This window comes from Boleophthalmus pectinirostris, unplaced genomic scaffold (assembly GCF_026225935.1).
Source record: "Boleophthalmus pectinirostris isolate CB_2022bp ecotype Guang Dong unplaced genomic scaffold, ASM2622593v1 HiC_scaffold_1, whole genome shotgun sequence".
Lineage (NCBI taxonomy): Eukaryota > Metazoa > Chordata > Actinopteri > Gobiiformes > Gobiidae > Boleophthalmus > Boleophthalmus pectinirostris.
Window position 1 is genome coordinate 6,502,831 of NW_026570970.1, and position 9,604 is coordinate 6,512,434.

Here is a 9,604-nt window from a genome sequence, read left to right on the forward strand (position 1 = left end):
CGTCCACAGAGCAGGAGGTGCTCCAGGTCAAAGTGACGCCTCAGTCCTCCACAGCACTTTCCTCTCATCACCACATGAGGGCAGCAGAGAGCAGCTGTCTGACTGTGTGCACCTGACAGGGACTGCACCTGCCCAAAGACTGCACCTGACAGGGACTTAAGATAAATCTGTGCAAATAATCTTTTCAAGACTGATATAAAATCTGATCAAATAAATGCTGCAAATGTGAAAAAATGATGCAAATAATATCTGAATGTTGTTGTTAAAAATCCTTGATGGGATTTTACTTGTTATTGTTGATTAAAACTGAGAATCCTTTTTATTTATAACAGACTGTAAATCTGGTAAAAGTTGGTGATGTGTCTGTGTCCTTAAAGTTTGAGAGTTTATATATAAACACGAGAAATATGTGTCAAATATTACACAATTATTTGGGGAACAAAAAAGCAAAATCTCATCTCAAACTTAACCTTATGACACAGGTTCTTTTAACCCCACAAAGTGTTACCCCAACTACTTATACAAATACTACTCCCACTATAATACAACTAAACAAAACCAGAAGTAAAAGAGTAAATTATTGGCTTGGTAAATAATCAGAAGGTAGAAAGACAGTAGACTGTTTCTACCTCCAATAGGATATCTCTATTTATAATTATATTATTATTTGAATAGAATTAAACTAAACTAAATGTATCTGTGACACATGTTGAGTTGGGAGCCTCTGTTTTGGCCTCAGCTCTGTGACTGTGGAAAATATTTTAATGTGATTTTATGATAAAGATGCACAGTGACAGTGACACTAATGTGATTCACCTGATTCTATTGAGAAGAAAACACGAGTTCAGCTCAAACAGAAGAAATATATTCATGTTATTATGTTCTTTTTACAGACTAAGAGTTTGTTTTTACACCTGACAGTTTCAGCTGCTCTTCCTCAGAGTCACATGAGCAGCTGAAACTGTCAGGTGTAAAAACAAACTCTTGGTCTGAAAAAAGAACCTAACAACATAAAATATCATAAGACCAAATGAACCTCGTTGGACTGTTACATCATTTATACACAAATGACTCCAGTTGTTTCCTGGAAAAACTGGAAATAGGTCACTGATTTTACAGTAGAACAACAACATCCTGGATGTGGGTTTGGATCCTTGTGCGAATAAAAACAAAAAAATCTTTGAGCCGTTCATTGTTTGGTTTTGTTGTTTTAGGTCTATCACATGAATGCATGTTACAAAATATGTATTTTATACTCAGGCAAACCAAATATATACTTTACTTCAACTGATAAAAATACTTCAGTACAACCATACAACCACTGTGATGTAAAAATAAAATGTAACTCAACTACTTTCAAAACAGAACATATTGAAATAATTAATCAGTGTAAGATTGTGTTTATTGACTTTTATTTTTATTAGAATTTTAAGAAGAAATCAGTTTATATATTTGAGCAGAATTATAGTAAATTATAAAAAAGATTGATAAAAAACATTTGCATATTACACCAACCCCACACACTGTATTTTACACATTATATTTGTCCAACTTCATGTTTAATCACATAGAAAATATTAAACTGTTTATCATCTATAAATGTATTTGGTCGTTTACATTTGGTCCACACAACATGTTCAAAATCACTGGAGCTTTTTATATCCTAGACCACGATACATATTATACCACTCATTTAATGTGTTTTCAGCTTGTCTCCGCAGTGTTTCCATCTCTGGAGGACGGACCATGTTCTCTTGTTCAACCTCTTCTTCTTGTTCTTCCTCATCCTCTGTTTCTTGTTCCATCAGTTGTTGCTCTGCCACAGCTTGTGTTGTATTTGCACAACGACGTTTTATCTTATTTCTAACTGCTCTGACTGCACCAACCACTGCACCAATCACTGTACATGGAAGGGCCAACAATAAAAGTGGAACCATGACTGTTACACCAAGTAAACCTCCTAGAATGATTCCTACTGGATTGCCTTTTATGTGCAACCAAAGTTTTTTAAAGACATTATCTTTGGCTTCTTTGTGAATATCCTCGTCTGACATGTCTCCTGATGAAGTTGCTCTGAGTCGTGTTTTCTCTTGCTCTATTTGTTCACCTGTTTTCTTCAGCAGGTCATTGGTGTAGAACTTTCCTTCATTGTCAGACACAGTTTGGTCGATGGTCTTCATCAGTTCTCTGATCTGGTTCTGGTTGTTTCTGTATTCATCTACACTGTTCTTCCAGTATTTATTATCAAAGACGTGGCAGCGACCTCCACATTTCTGCACTAAGTCGTTCAGGGAGCTGTTCTGCTTCACCCACTCTTCAATCTTCATCCCTTCTTCAAGGTCATCTCCTCGAGTGAACAACACTGTGGTGTATTTCAGGACCTCTTCACTGAAATACTTCAGTATAATGTTTACAACATCCATCTCATGTTCTGTGTACTTCTCTACTTTCATCACGAGCAGGAAGGCGTGGGGTCCAGGAGCACACTCTGTGATGCATTTCACTAACTCTTTGGGTCGCCTTTGTGTCTTCTGGGTTTGTGTCAAAAAGTCCTGGAGTGTCGACCAGGTGAATATTACGTCCGTTGACATTCCTGGTTTCAGAATAACATTTATCTGTCCCAGAGTTTGGAGAAGTGTCTACTTTAAAAATCTTCTCACCAAATATTGTGTTGGCCAAGCTGCTTTTTCCTGATCCAGTTTTCCCCAAAATCACAATCCTCCACGTGTCTGTGTCTAGAAAAACAACAAAAAAAGTAAAGTTAATGATAAGTACATAGAGTAAATAACAGGAAACATCTCTATACATGAACTCTAAAAAACACCCACTGGACACAGCACAGGGTCTGTGTCTCTCAACGCCCCAACGTCCAGAGAACAAACTTGGACGCAGAACAATAGGAAGATATGAATACTAGTGTATATATTATTATGATTATTGACAATAATCATAATAATAATTGGCCTTTAATTGTATTTTTAAAACAGCATGAGTATATTTCACCATAAAATATTCTTACCTGTCATGGAGCTCATTTTGTTGAAGTGTCTTGAACACTTATTGAATCTTGTGTTTGTCGTTCCTCTTCAGCTCTGGTCCTGCATGATGGTTTATATTGGATAAACTTTACATTATATAAAAAGAGGTGGAGTTCAGATAAATGTCAAAAACAACAGTATTGTTATCACTGCATAAATACATAACCACACTGTTGTGTAACATGTCTGTGCTACGAAAGTGAAACAACAATTCAAAAGTGTCCAAAAATACAGAAAATAAAGAGCATAATATTTCAAATCAGAATATATATGGTAACAATACTCACACATAAAAAATACATTAAAAAAAACATGATCTTTCTCAGCCGCTACTGGCTGCACATGAAAACTAAACACATATTTGCCAACTGAATGTTTGTGATGCATTTGTTTGTCAAAGGACCAAGGTCACATCTGAACTGATCAGTCACTTAATCCAAATATGTAGATTTATGATCTAATCATATGATTCATTTACTTGCTCCTAAACTGGAACAAAGTGCTGTGTGGATTTGAAGTATTACATGGTTAAAGTGTAACTGGCTTTACTGAAAACTGTTCTATAATGAAATGAAATAACAAGGAAAGTTCACACTTTAAAGAGGCTCCAGAAAAGTTCAGAATGTAAGAAACAGGTGCTCTTCAAGGATCAGGTTGAAAACTCGTGAGGAACAAGGGGAATAATTATGATTCACCTCATTTTTTTGTATATGCCATAGTAAACAACTGTTTTAAAAACTACAGGAACAACTGGAACAATCTGCAGTGGATTGTGGGATTAAACATCAGAGCTTTTTACACTGGTGAAGAACATGGATCTGTTCAAATAATGAACCTCCTGAACTTCCGACGCTGAAGGAGCTCATGGTTCTTGTACAGTTACAAAGTTACTGCACAGAAGAGCTTGAGTTCAGTTGTTTTATTTTTGAATAAAAAGAAGGAAACATGTATGATTTCTTTTATTTTACAGTTAAATTATTATTTATGTATATAGGGATTTGCACTTCAATAAAAAAGACCTTGTGGAATTTGGCAGATTTGTTTTTGTAGTAGTTTTGGGGTGTTATTTTTCCTTTACAGATTTAGTAAAATATATCGAGATATATTTTTTGCTCCATATCGTCCAGCCCTACCCTCAGCTACCACCTGAACTTCTGCAGTAATGGAGAACCTGGGTAGAAGAGTTACAGTTCCTCCCCCAAGTCCTGCTTTCCCGTCCTGACCTGCCGATGATGTACCTCACTGAGTGTAAGAGAAAGAGAGATTCACATATTTGTGATGCATCTGAACAGGCTTATGGTGCAGCGGCCTGTATGAGATGTAGTATTACTGACCTTTGACCTTTGACCTATGGAAGGTTTCAAATCATGATGAATCTTCAAACAAGAAACTTGCACCAAAGTCTGGACAATGCCCCGGACTGGAGTTAACTTTGGACGCACACCACACTACCCCCATTTCCTTAACACCATTGTTGAGTGGTGCCCCTAAATTTACTCACGAACACTCACAAAGGCCACGTGAGTGCTGCTTTAACTTAGAACTCTTAAATTTCAATCTGTAACATCAGTCACTCTCCTTTAACTAAAGGACCCTTTCCTTAGTCTCACTACAGAGAACAGTGATGAGTGAGATACTTCACATCTAGAGTTCCTGATGACTCTCGCTCTCCAGTTTCCCCCAAACACGTGCCGTCCATGCCCAGACTCGAGCTGTGTGGTGCTCTTTCTGAAGCACGTCTCTCCAGTCTCCTTGGAAATGAGCTCACCCTGGACATCAAGAGACTCCACCACAGTACTCACCTGGCTCAGGTCCGAGTCGTGTCTCTTCGAGGTCTTCGTTGGCATCCACAGAGCAGAAATCCAGGAGCTGATCCACCTTCACGCCAGGCGCTATGTTGACCCGATCTAAAACCCTGCTGATGACATAATGTGGGGAAAGTTACTTCTGGACCTGAGCAAACCCAACAGATGGAGCCAAGATTTCTCCTTTCTGCTCTTACCCCAAGATAAGTGGTCCTCAAACCTGAGCCTCTGGACCCTGCTGAGGTCCACAAAGAGGATGCAGTTGTTGGAAGCTACAATCCTGCAGTGAAACGGAGCGGCCACCAGACACAGACCACCCTCTGCTGAAGACTCCTGTTAAGAAGAGCTCCTTGTCCTGAGAAGGCTTCAGCAGGAGGTCTTTCCTGAACAATATCATCTCCTCAAATCTGGCAAACAGCCGACAGTCGTCTCATAGCACTTGCCCCTGAGTTTGACCACAAGAGTGAACTCATCTGACTAGATGGGCTCTGAAGATCTTGCTTTCTCCAATCTTCAGCCTTTAGTCTTGGATCCGTCACCTGCTTATTCAGGCCTTTGACAGACGCCTGCGTCACCCAGGACCCTCAGAGAGGGTTTTCGCAGAAGTCCGGTGATCCTATTGGATTCTGAGAGGCTGGGAAGCAGTTCTGTGCTTCCAGAGAACTTGTCCTGAGTGTCGCAGATGGAAATCTCAAACCACTGTCCCCAAGATGACTGATCTGCCAGTTGCCCGCCTCCGTCTGTACAAGATTAACTTTGATTCTACAGACATGGGCTTCTTCGGACCTTTCAAAGTCAAGAAAGGCCGTCGTGTGGAGAAGAGGTTTGACATAGTCTTTAAGTGCCTTAGTGGAGCTGTTAAGGTCCAAAAAAAGTGCCTAAATATTCACTTTTATGGTAGAAGTATGAAACTTTGCCAGATTATTAACATCCCTAGGACCAACATGTGTGGATATGGAACCAAGCCCCAGTCGACCCTGGAGCCGAGGACTGTGCACGTCACAAAACAACTCACATGGAAACAAGACTGGGAGGTAAATTACTGCTTAAACCACCTTTTTTGGAAAATAATTTTTAGTTATTACATAGGTTATAAAGAATATGTATTTGCAGTTTTCAAAGCCATACGGGAAAATAGAACAAATTTGTTTTAGATGTGATGTTATCCCACTCTCACTTTTATGTATAAAAAATGTTAATAAAAATATTTGAAGTATAAATAAGACAACATCTTGTTAAAAGTCCTGGTTAAACCATGTGTCTGATAGAGACTTCAATAACCCACAAGCCTTTCCATACAGGCAAAGAAGAGGATGTGTCTTGCCCAACAGCACAACTTACACTGACAGTATACAATGCTGCACGAGAGATGTAATAGAACCACCAACCATCAAGTGGGAGAAAATGTTTACATCTGTTTTGTCAAGAAAATATTTAAACTGAATGTTTTTCTCCTCAGAGTTTGTGTTTGTGGCTGATGTTACAGTCAAATCATTTTCAGGGACACTTGACTTTTCTCATTCAAAGACACAGATTTCTCCGTTGGCAGAGACACAAACCCAGGTTAAACCCTGTATGTCTGTGTCCTTGGGCAAGACACTTCACCTTCACCTTGCTGTCTGTGTCTCGTACAGTATGAATGAGCCTGTGCACATTATGTGTGAAATGCAAAGTGTGATTTGAGTGAAAAAAACATGATGGAAAAGTGATGTATTTATCAACACAATCGTCCAGTCCAAATGTGACATGATGAACGTCTCTCCTGCCTCAGAAACGAAGTATTTGAGGTGAAAAATGGCTCAGTTTTGTTTTATTTTATTTTGAGACTCACAGCTCTTTAAACAGGATGAGTTTACAAGAAAGTTTCTCCTAAAAAACAAATAATGTTAAAACAACAGACAGAGGGTTGGACGACCAATGACAAAGGCTCGGTCCCCCAGGGTCTGGTGCTTTGACCTGACTGTGGGCGTGAGGAGGTTTGAGGAGCTGGTCAGAGTGTGCAGGAGGCGCTGGGGCTGGAGGAGGTCAGGACGTGTGCAGGAGGCGCTGGGGCTGGAGGAGGTCAGGACATGTGCAGGAGGCGCTGGGGCTGGAGGAGGTCAGGACGTGTGCAGGAGGCGCTGGGGCTGGAGGAGGTCAGGACGTGTGCAGGAGGCGCTGGGGCTGGAGGAGGTCAGGACGTGTGCAGGGGCCTGGTTATGGACGGACAGAATGTGATTATGACTTGAGTCTAAACAAAACCAGTTGGGCTGAGAACAGAACAGAAGAGACATTTTTGTTTTCTTTGTTGCTGTGTTTCATCAAATACTTCTGCTTTTCCCAGGATCACATGTAAAAATGCTGATACTGGAGAAGTCATGTCTGTACACACTGTGTCTCCCGTGACATTTATCACCACAGCACAGTGTCCACTTCTGTGTTAAGTCCAACACTTGCACCACAAACACTGATCTCTGACCTCTGGTCAGTGTTTGGGGTTAAGCGTCGCTTCCATGCAGCATTTAATTCTGATTATGAAGCACTTACAGATCTTTAGAGATGGTTACATGTGTTTTGTTACCCAATAAATACGGTTTTGAAAGATAAAATATTTGACTAACTTGGATTTCAACCACAGGGAGCCCACACAACTCTGACATTCTCGAGGAAAATGATCACATGACCTCCTTAACACTTTGGAGTTTAGAACAAAATGTTGTTCAATGTGACAAAACTGATTACTAAGCAAATTAGATGATAAGAAATGGATTATGCAGTGTTTTTTTTTATGCCAGCCTCATTTTCATATTGTCCATTTAGTGACATGTGCAGTTCTCAGCTCCAGTGTTAAATTAGACTTGGTTCCATGTCCAGAAATAATAGTCCTGAGGTGTTACTAATCTGATAAAGTTTCATGTTTGTATCATAAAAGTGAAATATTTTGGTCCTGAACAGCTCCACTCCTGAGTTTACAGTAGTTCTAAAGTCTTAGAACTTTTTTGTCAGTGTTTATGAATGTTTGCATTATGTCACTGTATCTGATCAAAATTCCACCAACAGAGACGCACTTATAAACAGTCCCAGTGTTGAACCTGTGTCTCTGTCCCAGCAGATTTATACAAAACCACTGATTTGTCCCAATTTGATACAAGAAATGTCCCAGTGTCTCTATTTTTAACCAATCTGATCCTGAAACGGTAAAGAGACATAAACTGATATGTGTTTTGGTAAAATACAGAAAATCTACTTCAAAATGTACGACGGAGTATAAGTGTCAGATAATAATAAAACAAAAATGCTGGCACTACAAAAATAAAGTCATAACATTTCGACATTAAAGTAATAATTTTGCGAGAATAAAGTCGTAGTCAAAATAAAGTGGTAATATTAGGAGAAAATCTGCGGCTCGTGGAGAATTTGGAGCATTTTGTAAAGGAGAAGAATCCGTGTATCATTTGTTCATTGGACTGAACAAGGACTGAATCAGGACTAAACCAGGTCTGGAACCAAACCAGAAAGACCAGGATTGAGACCGGGACCAGACCGGGACTGAAAATGGTTTAGTCCTGGTTTAAGTCACGGAAATGGGAAATGGTGTTTCCGTGACTTTAAAATGTGATGCAAAACTATTGCACCACATACAGACTGAACCAGGACTGAACCAGGACTAAACCAGGACTGAACCAGGACTAAACCAGGACTGAACCAGGACTAAACCAGGACTGAACCAGGACTAAACAGGAAACCAGGACTGAACCAGGACTGAACCAGGACTAAACCAGGAACTGAACCAGGACTGGACTGAACCAGGACTAAAGGACCAGGACTGAACCCAGGACTAAACCTAAACCAGAACCAGGACTGAACCCAGGACTGAACTAAACCAGGACTGACCAGGACTAAACCAGGACTCAGTCCTGGTCTGGTCACGGTCTCACTCTTGGTCCTGGACTCAGTCCTTGTCTGGTCCAAGTCTAAGCCCTGGTGTCAGTCCTGGTCTGGTCCTGGACCTGGTTTAGTCCTGGTTCAGTCTGGAGGTGCAAATAATGAAGAAAATTGTTTTTTTTTGTTTTTTTTTTCGTTTTCTTATTTTTGGTTTTATATTGAAAAACAAGGTTCTTCTTCTGCTGCATTTTTCACTTTGACTTTGATTTTATTACGACTTCATTCTCATAATATTATAACTTTATTCTCATAATATTACGACTTTATTTTCACTTCGACTTTATTCTCGTAAAATTATGACTTTAATGTTGAAATGTTACGACTTTATTCTCGTAGCAACAGCATCTTTTTTTTTTTTTTTTTTATCCGACCCTTTTACTCCGTCGTAATATATCAAGCAGAAATGGTAATAATAAATTCTAAATAAGAAGCAAAAAACAGCAAGGACTTTTACTCGAGTACTTTCCTAAATCTTTTCGACTCTTACGTCAGTCTTTCTGGCCCTTTTTGGTCCTTCTGGTTGCAGGTGGAGAGTGGTGAGAGAGACGGGCCCGGAGCTCTGTGGTCGGGCCGTTCCGTACCAGGCCATGGGGGGTTTGACCGGGTTCAGCTCGCTCATGGACGGGTACCTCAGACTGGACCCGAGCGGAGCAGGTCTCACCCGCTCTACACGGGAGAGTCCAGCTCAATCAATCAATCAACAACTTTATTAATCCCAAAGGGAAATTCAATTGGCACATCTCTGGTCGTGCACAATATATAAATATAAATAATAAAGAAAAAAGAAAGACAGACACCAGACGTTCAAACCACAGAGCATCAGGGACACAGGAACAA

At 39.9% G+C, this 9,604-nt stretch overlaps 1 pseudogene; it reads right to left on the minus strand.

Moving 5' to 3' along the window:
* Window positions 1–1,643: 1,643 nt before the first annotated feature.
* Window positions 1,644–3,083, minus strand: LOC110160845 (GTPase IMAP family member 7-like; annotated as a pseudogene).
* Window positions 3,084–9,604: the final 6,521 nt, after the last annotated feature.